The sequence below is a fragment of the Mastomys coucha genome, unplaced genomic scaffold (genome assembly GCF_008632895.1).
Source record: "Mastomys coucha isolate ucsf_1 unplaced genomic scaffold, UCSF_Mcou_1 pScaffold21, whole genome shotgun sequence".
Taxonomy (NCBI): Eukaryota; Metazoa; Chordata; class Mammalia; order Rodentia; family Muridae; genus Mastomys; species Mastomys coucha.
The window spans coordinates 163,646,141-163,663,192 of record NW_022196904.1 but is presented as its reverse complement, the minus strand read 5'-3'; the positions used below and the strand labels follow the sequence as shown (position 1 = coordinate 163,663,192).

The 17,052-nt window shown below is 43.1% G+C and overlaps 1 protein-coding gene across 6 annotated transcripts in view; it reads left to right on the top strand.

The window, feature by feature from the left end:
• The window catches only part of Sgms1 (sphingomyelin synthase 1), a 266,886-nt gene that overhangs the window by 89,435 nt on the left and 160,399 nt on the right, over window positions 1–17,052 (top strand). For all 6 annotated transcript variants that reach the window (XM_031390092.1, XM_031390093.1, XM_031390091.1 and 3 more), the window contains one exon: window positions 13,976–14,061. The gene's annotated coding sequence lies outside the window, so the exon portion shown is untranslated. The remainder of the gene's footprint in view (window positions 1–13,975; window positions 14,062–17,052) is intronic.

Genomic DNA, 17,052 nt, shown 5'->3' with positions numbered 1-17,052 from the left:
TCTGATAGTGGTTCTTAGATTATAGACTCTTATTTTATTGCCAGGTTGAACCTTTGAAATGAAAATTTGTCTAACAGTTTCCTTCTGCAGATGTGGGAATCAAGGTCCCCTGGAAGAGTGGAAGGCTCTTGACCTGACACATCACTATCCACAGAGCCCAGGCTTCCAGATGTTTTAAGGCTAAACATTTGAACAAAGCTTGAGATACCAGATTTTATAGGTGCTAAGTTTTCAGGCCACATCTAAAGTCACAACAGCAAAGGGACGTAAATGACTTTTTGCCAGGGCCCAGCAAGTGTCCTTAACCTAGTGTGAGACCCCTTAGCAAACATTTGCCCATGACCTAAGAATGGCCAAGGCTCAGTTCAAAGACCAGGCACTTCCTCCGTTGACACTGGTTGTTTTCAGTGGAGAAAACCATGTTTTCAGCTTTGTCTGCGTGCTGCAGTGAGCTGGAACTCTCAGAGTTGCTGAGGATGTGTGAGACGGGCTTGTTTGCTATCGTTTTGTCAGCTTTGTTTCTTTTCCTACATGGCCATATCTGTATATTTGATACTTTAATAAACATTTTTAAAAGTATTATGTCTTAATTATTTTTGTGTGAAAATAATATTTAATATGTGCATTGTGTTCTATATGGGTTGCCTTTTAAATTCTTAGACTAAAATTTTGGAATTTTGAATTTTTATAGTAGAAGTAGGTCAAATAGTATGAAGAGTCATAAGACTCCAGATGTGTAGTGACAGCCTTCTTCCCAACTCAGGCCTTTTCTTAGTTTATTCACATCGAGTATTTCTCAAAGTGCTGACTTAGTGGGAAACATATCGTGTTGGTTCTGGCTCCATTTCTGTTTGAGCTTATTGTATTCATTCTGGATTTATGCATGTCTTGGTGCTTAGTATTTTAGTGTTCAAGTAGATGGAGATAATGACTCAGATATTCAAAGGAATCAGTCATCAGTTCATCCTCTTGTCATTTTAAGCCCAAGAAATCCACACCTGATCCATGAATCTATAGAGGAAGGTGGGTCTGCCTCGCCTAAGACTGAACATGTGACTTTGGCCACATACAGAGGCAACCATAAACCAAAACTCCCAGAGCTTTAAAAATAGCTCAAACTGCTACACAACATAGCTGTGTACCTGAGTGTAATTAACTCATTTCCTAGTAGGAATATGGTCTTGGTCTTTGGCTCACAGTCTTGGAAAATGGTTTCTGAGTCTTCGTCTCTCAACTTCAGAGCCTATTTATTTTCAGTTATTGGCTTCTCTTCTTATTCATTTTCTTCCCTTTTTTCTTAGACAGCTTCCCGTTCTGTAGCCAACACCGACCTCAAGCCTGATCCTCCTGCCTTAGCTTTAAGGTGCTCAGAACTTAGACATGCACTACCTTACTTAGTTCAGTGTCTTCACTTTTAAGAGAATAAAAATTGCCTAAATGTACTGCTGCTGATTTAAGTCTATTTGGTGCATCCCAAGAGCTCAGTATCTAGAGACAGCAGGATTGTTATGGATGCAATGCTCTAATAGGGTCACTCAGACAGTAGGTAACTATCTAAGGGCCTGGTAGCCTGAGAGGCTTGGGCATGATGAGTGGGCACCATCAGCCCTCATTGTGGAGCATGCAGTGGAATGATCATATAAAGACTTTCAGATTTAGGTAAATCCTAGTTTCAGTGATGTTGTGAGGATTCCCAAATACTGTCTCACTTAGGTAGTGAGTGGCTGGCATACAGGCTCAGCATCAGCCATGCTAAAGGACCTATAAAAAGGACTCTTTTTCTACCAAACACTTTAAATCTTTTCCTTCCTTTTTTGACTTATTAATAAATCCTGGCGTCATGGTTACCTACCTACCTGCCTCAAGGTTTATGTTTCCGAGTGAAGACTCACGCACAGCCTTCATATTTTAATTTGCCTTAAACAACTCAATAGCCGGGCACTGCCTAACCTCCACGTGGTTAATCCCGAGTTATTACATACTAATTCTGTGTTTTATCTTGGCGGCTCTGGACCCAGTGGGCTGCCCGACTGGGCCGTGCTCCCGGCTGTGCTCTCCTGGCTCCTTCCCATGGCGGCCATGCCTCTCTGTCCTCCACTCTGCTCAGACATGGCATACTCTTTCCTCTCTTCCACACTCTCCCAGCATGGCGGATCTCTTTCTCCCCTGTTCCAGGTCTCAAACCTGAGAATTCTAAAAGTCCTGCCTCTGTCTGTACCCCCAGCTATTGGCTGTTGCCATCTTTATTACCAGTCAGAACTAACCAGGGGCAGGTTCCCAGAAGCTCTGTGCAGAAGCTCTCCTGAAAACATAATTAGCATTAGAATACAAGCAGCTACATCCCTCCCTCTTCTCATCTTTACTCAGATAAATTGGTGTCAGTATGGATATCCTGAAGTTGGGGAGATAATAAAAATAGATGTCCTGATAGAACATTGGATGGATACAGCATGCTGAAAATGAGTATTTTTTTCAAAAGTTTCTCGACTTCAAAAGTACTTTTTTTTTTCCCTCTGTATAGGGTTTTTTTTTTTTCTCTGTATACAGGGTTTCTCTGTGTAGCCCTGGCTGTCCTGGAACTCACGCTGTAGACCAGGTTGGCCTCGAACTCAGAAATCTACCTGCCTCTGCCTCCCAAGTGCTGGGATTAAAGGTGTGCACCACCACCGCCCGGCCCAAAAGTACTTTTTATTTTAAAAAAGAGAGAAAAAACTTTGTCCTTCTCAAACCCTGTCCTGAGTTTTATGCTTATAGTTTTTTAGGGAAACCACTTGATACCTGCTTTTGCTTGAGTCCTGCAGGCCAGTGGGCAAAGGGATAGCATTTCTCAGTCCCGAGGATGAAAACTCTCTTTATAATCTAACTTTGGTCAGAAGTATGTGGCCTGCCCTGATCTCCTTTCTGTCTCATTAAAAGCTCAGAGTGACTGTGATGTAAAGTCATAGTGTCATCTTCTAGTTTCTTCACTTTATAGCATAGCTATTTTTGGTTATTGTATGTACATAGATGTCTTTTATTGTATGTTGTCTGATGACGTGGGAGTTTCTGGTTTTGTTGAAGACTCAGTTGTGTCATGTGATGTTTTCCTGGAAGCTGTCTTATGAGAGGTCTTCTTCTGGAGGCTGCCTGGTAAAAGGCCAGGCTGTATTTTGCTGGAGCAGATACTTGAGCACACATGGTATTTAGAAAGAGTATAAATATAACTCAATAGAGTATAAAGTATAACCTAATAGACGGTGGATGACGCGCTGGCATTCGTTTGCCTTGGTGGTCTTCATTGGCCTTTGCTGATGCTGGTCATCATTGATGACACTATTGTATTGGTTCGCCTTGCTTTCTTTGCTGCTCTTCACTTGTCATGAATTCATAGAGAGAAGCACACCAAAGAACTTCTGATGGTGTCCTGGCTGCTACTCACCACTCTGGCAGACTTGTGCTGATTGCCTGAGCCTCGTGGTTTCTTCTGGATTGAGCAGCTACTGCTGATTTGTGTTTGGTGTTTTGCTAGTGGACAGGACTGCAGACAACAAAGATTGAAAGCGCCCACGTCCCCCTTGTTCTAGTAGCTATTTTCCTCCCCTACCTTTGGTCAGTGGGCTGTAAGGGAGGTTGAAGCATTTAAGAACCATTATTAAGGTGGGTTTAAAAAAATAAGCCTGTAGTCTCAAGTATTTCTTGCAGGTAAAAACTTTTAAATTAGAATAAGAAACTTTAGTTTTTCACATGTATGTTTGTGGTGTGTGTACAGGTACATATTGTGGGCACATGTACATGTGTGGAGGCCACTGGTTTGTGTCAGGAGTTTCTTCTAGCTCTTTCACTTTACTTACTGATGCACAGTCTCCCCACCCCCTTCTCTTACTTCCTCTTTTTCTCTCTCAAGATATTTATTTTCATGTGCATTGGTTTTCTGCCTGCATGTCTGTATGATGGTGGCCGATCTTCTGGACATGGAGCTGCAGACAGTTGTAAACTGCCATGTGGGTGCTGGGAATTGAACTCAGGTCCTCTAGAAGAGCAGCCAGTGATTTTCACCGTTGAGACATCTTTCCAGCCCGCAGTTGTGGTCTCTTGCTGAGCCCTCTTTGCTTCTTGAGCCCTGGGATAACAGACAGGCAACCAGATCTTCCTGGCTTTTATTAGATACTAGGGATCTGAACTCTGGTTCCATGTTTGTACTGTAAACACTTCATCTACTGAGTGTCTCCCAGCACCAAACAATGTGAACTCTTAAGTGGTGGTGCCCTAAATTTAGATAAACCATCCATTTGGCTGTGACTTTTAAGATTTTTTAATAAAGAAACATACACTGTATTAATTGACTATAGAAAAGCAAGACATTTTTGTAGAAAGATCTTGGGGCAGAAACTTTGGTGGAGCTCAATTGCATAGGCCGCTCGTGTGTTGCTATGTGACTATTAATTTCACAACTTGCTTAATTAGTGTTTATTAAGGAAGTGTGCAGGTGCGGATGGCACAGTGAGGAGATGGATTGGGGTGGTGTTTGCTTTAAAGTTAATGAGGACCAGACAAGGAAATTGCAAAGGTCATTAGGGGGAAAGCCCGCCTTCCTTCCTAAATGGGATGGAAGCATACACCGGATTAGTCATCCCCTCCTCTGTACCCTCTCCATTCAGTGCTAACTTGCCAAAAGCACTAATTGTATGGTGTTATAATTATCTGTTTACGTTCTCTCTCCAGTAAACTAGCTGGCCCAGTCTTATTCCTCTCTGTGTCTTTTACACAGGCACAATGCTAGTAGGTTGTTTTTACATATATGATTCATCCATCTGAAATAGTAAATTAGAAGACATTTTTGGCCTGTAGGTATTTCAAAATATTGGCAAATATTTTGAATAGGTTAAGAGATTTGGGAGGCATTTTACCCTTGAGTATAAACTACTCATTTGAAAATAATACTAGGGGCGGCCAGATGGCTCAGAGAGTGGATAGGGGCTCTTGCCTTTACAAGCCTGGAGAACTGAATTCAAGCCCTTGAATACACACATGTAAAGGTACAGGAAGGGAGCTAACTTCACAAAATTGTCCTCTGATCTCCACACACATGCATCATGTGCACAAACAGTAGTAAAATGTGAAATAATAATAATTCAGAAAGTCTGACTTCCAATCACCCCACTTTTCTTTTTCTTTTCTTTTCTTTTCTTTTTTTTTTTTTTTTTTTTTTTTTGAGACAGGGTTTCTCTGTGTAGCCTGGGCTGTCCTGGAACTCACTCTGTAGACCAGGCTGGCCTTGAACTCAGAAATCCACCTGCCTCTGCCTCTCAAGTGCTGGGATTAAAGGCGTGCGCCACCACCACCCAGCGTGACCCCAGTTTTCTATGGCTATTACATTTCAAAGAGGAGTTGTGTCTGAGGCCTCCCTGATAGCTATAACTAATGCTTACTCTTCACACACCTTTTTTCAGCCTTTCTATTCTATGGTTTGTGTGTGTGTGTGTGTGTGTGTGTGTGTGTCCACCTGCATGTATTGAAGCTGACAGCATATCTAAGGACACAACAGTGAGACCCACATGAACTCTCCTACCTACCTCCAGTGTCCATCATCCACATCCTGGAAGTTTTAGCAGAAATTAGCATCTTAGAATGGACAGAGTGACCTTTGTCCTTGCCTCTTTTTTTTTTTAAGACTTGGATATGTGAAAACCAGTGCTTCTCAATCGAGGGGTTACAACGACCCTTTCCCAAGGGTTACCTAAGACCATAGGAAAACACAGATATTCATATTATGATTCATAATAGTCACAAAATTGTAGCTATGAAGTAGCAACAAAAATAGTTTTATGGTTGGGGGTCACCACAACCTGAGGAACTGCATTATAGGGTTGCAGCATTAGGAAGGTTGAGAACTGCTGACATAAGGGCTTCCTGAATAGGCCTTGAATTACTAGGGAAAATAAAGTCAACACCCACTAAGTGAGAGCTCCTGAAGTTAAAGAGCTTCTGCCCAGCAACAGAAACAGCTAACTGAGAGGTTAGCATACGGAATGAGAGAAAGCTTTACTATCATACTCCTGACAGAAGATAGCATCCAAAGACAGACCTCTACGCATGCATAGTGATCTGAGCTCAGAGCCCGGGCACCCTCAGAAAAGCCAGGTGTAGCCATGCCCATCTGTGACCGCAGTACAAAGGAAGTGGAGGCATCAACTTGGAGTTCGTTGACCAGCCAACCGAGCTGAGTCAGCTCTGGGTTCAGAAAGGGACACTATCTGAAACGATAAGGAATAAGTGAAGAAGGCAGCCAAGGTTGACCTCATCCCACCTTAACACACACAAGAAAAAAATCAAGCAACCTAACCAGTAAACTGGCTTGTAAAATGAGCAGACAGTTACAAAAGATGAAATACTAATATCAATAGACATATGAGGCCCACCAAGCCAGGGGAGTTACCTGGAACCTCACCCATGTATGCTAACCTCAACACACAGTCACACAGCCTAGCCCCTGCACACACAGTTGGTCCATGGGCCAGCCTGCCACATATTCCTCATGAGAGAGGCTTTTGTTTGCAACAGATGGACACTGCTATAGCACCCCACAACTGATCAAATGCAGAGATGTGCAATGTAAGTCCTACACTGAAGGCTCAGGGCGGGGGTGGGGGTGAGGAGGGCATCGAGGAAGAGGGAGCCAGGATGCCTGCTGCTACTAGTGCCCCCTAGACATGACAAGAAAACTGCATCCATAAGTCTCACCAATGTGGTTGCCTGATCAAGACCAGTATAATGACAATACCAGTTGACATATCAATGTGGTGGACTGGGAATATTCCACAAGGTCCTGCTACTTAGTGAAGAGAGCTACTTAGAGAGCAAATATCAGTTTCTTGAAAGAACCTCCTGTATAGGTTGTTCCAGTCCCAAGTGGTCATCACTGAATCCATGGACACATGAACAATGCAAATAGACTCAGTGGGTTGCTTATACATATATTTGTATATGTATGTACACATATATTATATATACATATGTTTTTATATATGTGTGTGTTTGTGTGTGCATATATATTCATATATATGTGTATATATAAAATTAAAGAACAGGTCATGAATTTGGGAGGGAAAGGGATACGGGTGGAGTTGGAGGAAGAGACAATCTAGAGTAATATAGATGGTGTATTCATGTATGAAGTTCTAAAAAAATATTAAAAGACACAAAAAAATGTTCAACCTTTCTAGTCACCATACAAATTAAAACTGAGATTCCATTTCACCCCGTCAGAATGGCAGCCCAGTCATTAAGAAAGCACCGCAAATTCTAGTGCGGATGTGTGCCGAAGGGAGCCTTTTATGTACTACTGCTGGGGATGTAAACCTGGCTGGCCATTATGCAAATAGGTACAGAGATCTTTCACAAACATTTACATTCACAAACATTAGAAGATCTGTATAGATCTTCTAAGTGACTCAGTCTGACCACTGCTGGCTCCTTACCTCTCAGTCACCTTATCCCAGAGATACCTGCACGTCAATGTGTGTCATTGGCACCTTTCCCAACTGCTACGCTATGCAACCAAGTTGAGGGTCCAGCAACAGAGAAATGGGTTGACGATGCTGTAGACGGACACACAAGGGACTTAATTTTAACCACAAAAAAGAATGGAGTTATGCCATTAGCAGAAAAATAGATGTAACCAGAGATAATTATATTACATGAATCTTACATGAGTTAAGCCAGCCTCATAAGACAAATATGTTTTCTTGTTGTTCCTAAAAACATCTTTTTATGTTGTCACAAAAACAATAAGGTCTAAAACTATAAAATGAATGTAGAGGCAAAATTGTCTAGGGAAATAGAGAGGAGAAATGGAGGGGAAGGAAGGGCAAGAAGGGGAGGATGGGTATAGGAGAGAGATGATCGATCTGTAACACATAGTGTACAAAAAAGCTTGGTGGATGCATTGTGAAACTCCTTTGTGATAGTAGGTAGTGTGTGCTAGTTGTGTGGCTGAACACATGACCGCTCTCTTCATCGTGAAGCTCGAGTTGCCTTCCTGCCTCTTGTCTTTAATAGACTCTGAGATGGAATAGCTTGAAGTTGGCAAGAGTGAGGTTACAAAGATTTGTCAGCACCGATAACTAATACTTATTAACTGCTTGCTGGGAAGTAGGGACCGCCGAAATACTTGTGGTTAACATATTGAATTGGTCCTTGAATCTCCCAAAGCAAGTGTTCCTTCACTTTGGACTTTGTGAATTTTATGTGTGTTACTCTTGGAAGGACTTAGTGCTTTGAATCAGGGAGATTTTTGTAGCACTGTCAGAGCTGGGCTTCTTCCCCTAATGAGAGGTCTGTAGTTTAAATCTTTCAACTGTTGGTTATGTTTTCTGTTATGAAACTTCCATAAGGCAGAATTGCATATTCTGCTGAAATATCAACATTGAAGGTTAGCCTGTTGGTAATTAACACAGGAGTTTTATTGTGTGCGGCTTTCAGCGTGACTGCTGGGATGGGGGATGAACCTGAGTATAACAGCAAGGGAATGAAGAAAAGACACACAGCAAAGCAGGGGTCCTGTGGCCTGGGCTCTCTGAGGGCGACACTGTAGCATCCTGGATGCTCAGCGTGTTTGTTATGTATAGTGGAGTGGATGACTGAGTACAGCTGAGCTCAGAGGAGGCGTTACTACATGCAGAAAATAAGAATGCAGGATCCATGGTTTACACCTGGATCCAGGAGGCAGGTTTAGTTGATCTTGGTAGGGGCATGTCTAGACATAAATGGGTGGGGGGGGGCTACAGTGGATTTTTTTTTGCACACACTTATCAACATCCATATCTGGAGTGGAAGAAGGCCTTGGCTCCCTCTGAACTTCAGCCTGGGGATTGTGGACTTGGTCTTTTTTCAAGTGGCCTAGGATTTGGAGTCCTTGGTATGGCTGTAGCTATGGCAACAGTATGCATGCACTCAGGGCTTTCTCCCCATATTGTGGGTACACAAAGTACATATTACTTAGTTTAAAATTCTCATTTTGGAGCAAGTCCTTATATTGAAGCGAAAATTCTCATACTTCACAGTGAAAAATTTATTCATTTCTCTATTTTTTAATCTTCAGAGATATAAAAAAATCTGTCTATAGCTTTATTATAGCAGAGCGGTACTTAAAATGTTAATGGGGTTTCCTTGTTGTATGTTTTCTATTTTCTCCTAGATTAAAATTTCTGTGTGAATTTCAGATCTTCAATTTTTACTGTCTTGGTTTTTCCTTTGACTCATGTATATATTTCTGTGTTTTAGAAATTGCTCATCTCTCCCAGCACCAAGCCTGCTTTACGTAGTGATCACAGAATATCTTCCAGGGTTGTCATGCGGGTTAGCCAAGTGGAAAAGCAGGGAGAAGCATGCTCCACTAGAGCGGCTATCCTGATAGCATATCTCGGCCTATGCTCTGAGAATTAATATGGACCTAGTTTATGGGTACCGGCCACTGGTGAAGGATTCTGGTGAGCTGACTCTTCCTGTCCTTTCAGTGTTGTCCTGAGGTCACCAGCGATGCTCTGGGACTTCCTTGTATCTCTCATTATCCTGTTACATTTTCAACTAAGTATATTTTGCATTATTGCTAGTGAAATGCATCGAAGCTCGTGGCTCTGTCACTTGCTGCCTGTGACGTTGGGATTCTGTTGCAACTCCTTGCCTGTGTGCTCATTTGTGAAATGAGCTGAGGGTAACAGCATCCACTTGAAAGAACTCCTGGAGACGGAGTGTTCATCCATGCTTAGCACAGTGCAAGCAAGTGAACACCACAGCCCTGTCTTTATTTATTATAAAGGCGGCAGGTGCTGAGAAAGCACCAAGCTCGCTTTAGATAGTGATCACAAAATATCTCCCACAGTTCTCGCGCTCCAGCAGGCTGGCTAAGAGGAAAAGCAAGCCGAAGGAAAGATGCTCCTCTAGAGAGGCTAAAGGCTCTTCACAAGGGATGGGCTGAAAGTGAGAAAGATGACAGGAAGAGCAGGTGGGGAACAGATCAACCCAGGGACTCCCATGTTCCACCAGAGGGACCTGTGAGAAAGTGTTCTGCAGGCTCCTAGAAGATGGGTGGGCCAGCACCTCTCCACCATATTTGCTGTGGGCCATTTGAAGCAAAACCAAAGAAAAACCAGGCTTACTCTGGCAGGGAATAGATTGGGCAGTGAGGAGTTCTCATTTGAAGAAAAGCCTGTTCTCGTTCTCTCCTCTCTCTCCCTCTCTCCCCCCCATCCTCCCTCCTCCTCTCCCCCTCACTTCCCCCCTCTCCTCCTCCCCATCACTCCCTCCCCCCGTGTGTGTGTCTGTATGTGCGTGTGTGTCTGTGTTTGTGTGTGTGTCTGTGTGTGCGTGTGTCTGTGTGTTCATGTGTGTGTGTCTGTGTTCGTGTGTGTGTCTGTGTTTGTGTGTGTATCTGTGTGTGCGTGTGTCTGTGTGTTCATGTGTGTCTGTCTGTGTGTGTGTGTCTGTGTGTGCATGTGTGTGTTTGTGTGTACGTGTATGTGTCTGTGTGCGTATGTGTGTCTGTGTGCGTGTGTGTCTGTGTGTGAGTGTGTGTATCTGTGTGTTCATGTGTGTATGTGTCTCTGTGTGTGTGTGTGTGTGTGTGTGTGTGTGTGCGTGCGTGCGTGTGTGCAGTTAGTATGGATCTGTTCTAGGCAGATAAAGACAAGTTCTCTGTTCTCCTAGTATTGCAAAGTTCTCTTTCCTTATAGCATGTGACGAAAATATTTTTTCTTCCGATTTTCTTCTAGTTAACTTTGTGTCTGGGTTTGCAATTTTCTTTCCTTTTTTTCTGGATTACTTTTAAATTCTCTATAGATGGTGTGGCTAGAAGTAAAACCAAAAAAGTGAAAATACCTCCGGAACTGACTCACTCCAGAGTATGCGCACGTAAACAGGAACTATGACCCATAGCAACCCGCTCTGCTGGCTTTGGCTGGAGACCTTCCCTGTGTGACTTGGAGGAAGAGTCATGGAAATACAGCTGTGTCAGAGTGGTGGACGGCCATGCAGTGAGTGTCTGCTTTCTAGAAGGAAGAGGGGCATTTCTTTGCCGTCTCATCTGGAATCACTTCAGTCCTCGAGAGCAGTTTGGACACTGTGGGTTTACAGAACAAATGAACAGGTGCACCGCTGAGAGGGTGCCAGGAAGTGACTTTCTTTGGAATGCTTACAGACTTTCTTAAAATGTGCTGAATGGGTTTGATCCTTCCCCATTCCCAGCCCAGCCTTACCTCATGCTGAAGGCAGCTAGAGCTGATCTTACATTTCCATACACTTCCATGAGGCCGCTAGCAATGGACAACAGGCAGCCAAGACTGTGTGTGAGTCATGAGAAGACACGTTTAAGAACCCGCTGTCCTGTCCTGGGGTTTGGCCTGTGTCTATTTTCCGCCAAAATAGACATGACTAACACAGGGAGAGCCTGGGGTCTCAGCAAGGAGATAACAGATCTGAAGCTCAGGGCTGTGGAGACTGGAATTTGCACAGCAAGATAATGGTAAAAGAAGTGCTGGGGCTGGAGATCTCCAAGATCATGCACAACAGGAAGCAGCTGCCTCGGGTAGTGAACAGAAAGAGGAAAGCAGGGGGCTGTGTTAGCAAGAGTTTAGAAGTTTGAGCATGTTAGCCACGCTGTCAACAAATTGCATCGGCGGCTGCATGTCCAGGGGTAAGGACGGCCCCACAGAGGAAGGCTGCTTGCTTGCGTAGGATAGAATGGAAACGGATCCATCTTAACCCAGAGTAGACCCTCGATTAACAGTTGGTGAGATCTACCAATAATTTAGCTGGAAATGAGCCCCCTCAAATTATCTACTCTATGACAGAAAGGGGTGTGTGGCTCATATCTAGAATGGAGATCAAGAGCGTGAAGCAGACTGACTGGGACCCAGTCATTCTGAATCTTGCTCTCTGTTATTCCCTGAAAAGAGCCCAGGACTCTTTGGAGAAATGATCTCATCTTATCCAGAACAGAGACAGGACATATACAGGATAGGTCCCGAACATTTTTATTGTGAGAAAGTAAAGAAATAAAAGTGAGAAAAAAATCAATATGTTAAAAGTACATCCTAGGCAGCCTGAAGGAGCTCTCACTGGCCAAGTCTGAGCACCACTGTAAAGTGCAGGAGCGAAGCAGGGATGCGTCATAGGCAAAGCAGGACTTGATGTGTGTGTACTAACGCTAACTACTTCACTAGTGAACAAATGATGAAGAATGCTGGCAATGAATGAATAATAATGTGGAAAGAATGTTGGTGTCAGTATGCTGCAACTGTCATGACATAAAGCATGGAACAGGCAGGCATCTTGCATACCTGGGAAATATTCTTCTCCTTACCTCTCCTCCCCACCCTCTTCCTCCTCCTTCTCCTTTTTTTCTCCTTCTTTTCCTCTTCTTTCTCCTTTTTCTCTACCCCTTCTGTCTTTTCCTTCATCTTACGTAGCTTACTATATATCCCAGGCTGGCTTTGAACTCATGACCCCCCTGCCTCAGTTTTTCAAGTATCAAGTATTCAAGTACAGGGGTAGGAAAGGGGAATGTTGAGGTAGGACATGATACTTGGATGGTCCTAAAATGTTTTCCCCTAGATGAAGGGGGACTAATAAGTTGCAAGGAGAATGGAGTAACTTCCTTTTATTGACTAAAGTGGCCATTACTTTGGGCTGATACTAGACTTTGCACCGTCAGATGTGATGTCTCAGGGAACTTTCTGGCTAAGCAGAACACAAGCCATTCAGAATCACCAGAGGAAAGGTCAGACAAGCCAACCTGGGATTGCTCCATTAATTTTAAAAGGGAGGAGCTCCGTCCTTCTCGGGGTGTTGTGAAGACAAAGGGTTGTGCGCTTTGGGTAAAAGAGGGGCAGTGGTGGCATGCGTTTCTAACCCTGGGCTGGATCCTGACATGGAAGAAATGCTATAAAAAAAAAAATCATCCTTAGGGCAACTGAATATGGAGTGGATTAAGTAAGACCTCAGTGTCCGTGGTCCCCCGTTGGTGACTTCATTGTGATTATGTGAGAGCATCCCTACTCTCTGGGAATACGTTCTGAAGTGTTTAAAGAAAAAGAGCCATGATGTGTGAGACTGTCATTAGGCTCAAGACAAAAGTGTTCAGTGTGTATATGGAAGAAAGCAAGCAAATGTTCAGGGAAGTGGGCTAAATGTTAGTAAACAAGTCCAGGGAAGGATTACACGAGCATCCTTTGTACTATTATTTTTTGCAACTTTTCTGTCGATTTTATAATTACTTTCAAGTTAGAAAGATTTACAAAGTTGAGCCATGATGACTATGCCTTATAGGGCAGAGATGGAAGGCTGAGTGGAGAAGATAGAGGTTGAGCTGCCTCTGGATTGTCTGCTGCAAGGGTTGTTTTTCTAAGTCAATGGCTTGTGGCAGTGTCTTGGCCACTCTGCAGACAAAGGTATTTCTGCATCTGTTGGGTGAGAACTTTGATCAGCAGATCTAAGGCAAGAAGAATCAATGCTGATTCTGTCTCCCAAGTGCTGGGATTCAGGAGTCTCAGCATACAAGGAGACTTGAACCCAAGGCTTTGGCCTGCTAGGCAAGCGCTTTGCCTGCTAAGCTGTATACCAGCCCCTCTCATTTCTTTTGATACGTTTTAGATTGGGGGGCAAGTTTTCTAACCATTGGAAACTTCAGCTTACTGCTTCATTTCCAAAGAGCGTTCTCAAGAATAGAACTATTGTCTCCTGAAGGTTGTGAGGCTCTGGGAAGAAATGCACACCGTTGCTCTTTGTAAATAGGAATGACTTCTTCTACAAACAGTGGCTTACTACTTAGAGTGTTGATTATAGATGAAAAAAGACTTCAGGTTAAGCTGGAGATTTTTCTTAATTTGCGTGGTTCTCCTCTTAATGGTGGGAATTTTACCTGATTAAATGAGTTTCTTTCCCCAGTGGGTGCCTCTAATCCTTTGGTTAATTTCTTTATTTCCTGACTTTGTTATTCTAGGGAAAGCTTCAGTGACAGAAGGAGCTGTGACCTTCTGAGCAGGGTACATTTGGAGCACAGAGGCAGGCATATCAAAGACAGCACAGGTAAGCGAAACCCTCTTGTGTCTCACACATTCTCAAAGAATCCATGGATCTGAAGATCCCTGTAATTCCTTCTCCTTTGTTTTGGGATTGAGTGCCTAACTCTGGTGGCAGAGAGGGAACGTTCAGGCTTTTGTGGTGTCTCAAGGAAAAATCAGCCATGGAAGGGCCATTACTTTTGTGGAGGGTCAAGAAAAAAATTAGAGAGGCCAGTTTCTCCATTAGAGGAGTCAAGCAAGGTGGCTAGGCTGAAAGACAAAGGGCACATACGGGAAATAACCTCCTCTTGAGTCTTATAAACCCCAGGAGTTTGAAAGATTCCAGGAAAGCAGAGGGTCATCCAGGGCCCGACTACTTTAATGCAGGTTTGCTTTCAATTGGAGTCTTTATCTTCAGAGATTACAGTGAGCAAATGTGCTTTCTTCTTTGCAGTCAATGTCACTGCTGCCCCAGTCAGTGCCAGTGAGGTGGAATAAAGACCTTCACCAAATGCATTGGCTAATGTCATAAAGATAACCCAGAGGACCAGAATACGTCAATGTCACATTAAGAAATGGAAGCAAAGCGGTTTCTCCCTGGATGAGTGAGTGTGGCCAAGAGCAAGTCCAGGTTTCAGTCCTCCACTACCCTCCTCACAGCTGTCTCCTGTGTGGAGTTTGTAGTTACTGGCCTCCCTGCAGTCTGTCTGTTATGGGCAAGCCGTGCCTGTTGCCTGTGAGTTGTGCCCGTGAGTTACTTGTACCTGTCTGTGTCTGAGTCGGGGCCTGTCCCTTACAAAAGGCTTTGTTCTGAATTCAGTAAACAACAGAGAGAACATGGAAAGAGAGGAGGGCTACTTTACAAAATCTTTAACAGAGTCTTACAAGGAGAAGAATCTACTTTACTGAACCCTGCTGACCCAGAAGAGCATTTAACACCACAGACGGTTGTTATCAAGACACACCCTGATGATGCTTCCAGTGTTCCTGGTGGTTATTTGCTTTAAGGTTCTTCCAGCCTATTGTCTGCTTGTAGCAAGTGATTACCACAGAATTCACACGCACACATACATTACTCCAGGTCGGGGCATAGGAGAGCTCATCATTTAAGGTGAAAGCAGTGCGCTTAGCTTAGTTTGCAAAAGCTTTCACGGGAAATCCAAGATATAGTAAGGTGTGTTACATTATTCTCTTACGGGAAGGCTAAACTAAGCAGGCTGAGGACACAGTAGGACAGCAGGCCAAATACACAGTCTTAAATGATTTTGAGCAGTATTGTCCTTGTATGCGGTTTGTTCCTGTTTTGGTTATTGGACTATAATGGAATGTTTTTTTCCATGTGGTCCATTTTTGTTGTTTTGGGTTGACGTTTCTGTGGGTTTGTATTTTCATTCAGTTTTCCTTTTCTGGTCATGTGTTGACTTTGTCTTCTAATAACCATCCTCAAAATATTCGGTGGCTGCTTGGCTGCTTGAAGAACTCAGTATTTCAAGCATCCCAACTTCTTTCCAGAATAATACAAATCTCACAGGGCCACTGTTCTTTCTGATCTTAGATGCTTGTGTCAAAACATATATATTTGTGTCACCATGAAAAATAGACATGTTAGTATAGGGCAGTATTTTTTTTTTAACTGTATATTTTTAGCACACCTTCCATCTTTCTTCCACCTGGTGCCTTTCTTCTCATTAGCTTTGCCTTCTTGGGAATGGTCTTTGCTGAGAGTCTCCTGGATTTGCTTTCTGGGATGTCTGCATCTCACCCTTCCAGCTCTCAGATGGCAATCACCTCCAGATGGCCTTGTAAGCACACTGTCCCATTATGCGGTTGCTGCTTTTATTGTCAGTGTTTAGAGCATCTGCTAAGCCTTTTGTTTGCTGGACTTTAGTATGTGGCTTAACGTACACCATGGTTATCTTTGGTGGTATACAGGGTTTTTTCCCTTATTTTTAATTGTGCATTTCATGTATCTGCAGATTCCTGTAATTTATCAGCCCTGGAAATGCCCTAGTCCTTAGTGGTCTAAATAGTGTCTCCCGCGTATTCCATTATGCTAAATGAGTGTTAGAACTTCCTTCTCCCCTTAGCATCTTTCCAACTCATGTCTGATGGTTGCCTTCTTCCTCAAGATGTAACTTCTCACTTAGTAATCTTCTCTTCTACTGTATTGAATTTTCCTTTGAGATCTTACTTTTAATACTCTTACACTCTCTTTTTTAAAAAGTTCTGTTTGGGGGCTGGAGAGATGGCTCGGCGGTTAAGAGCACTGACTGCTCTTCCAGAGGTCCTGAGTTCAATTCTCAGCAACCACATGGTGGCTCACAACCATCTGTAATAGGATCCGATGCCCTCTTCTGGTGTGTCTGGAGACAGCTACAGTGTACTCATACAAATAAGATAAATAAATCTTTTAAAAAAACCTGAAAAAAAAAGTTATTTCTGTTTTCAAGTTCATGAGAATGTCTTTAATGCTACCATTCTGCTTTATTTATTTCATCTTTCATATTTTAACCAACAATAAATTTGATGGTACCTGGCAAATTCCTTAGTGCTGTAAATGAGTCTGTCATCATCTTTCCTGATGTGCAGATTAAGTTTGGATTATTGGTTAATAACTCAAGTTTGGCTTTTCTCTGAGAAGATCTCAGTTAACAAATGCAAGCTCTCTAGGTTGGCACCACCTGTAGATCCTGGCTATCCTGGTGGATACAGGAGGATGATTTTAGCTGATGAGTTCCAACCCAGTCCAGGCACCATAGAAAAACACTATCTCAATAAAAAACAAGCAAACATAAATTCAGTCAAGCATGGTGTCACATATTATAGTCTCAGCACTTGGGAAGCTTAGACAGAAGGATTGCCACATTTTATAAGTCATCCTGTGCTCTGTAGTGAGTTTTAGGCCAGTTCGTGCTATACAGTGAGACCTTGCCCTGACCTACCAATTCACTTGATGATTTTACCTTGGAATATCAAGGTATAACTTCTTCAGACTATAGACCCAGAACCTTTTTTT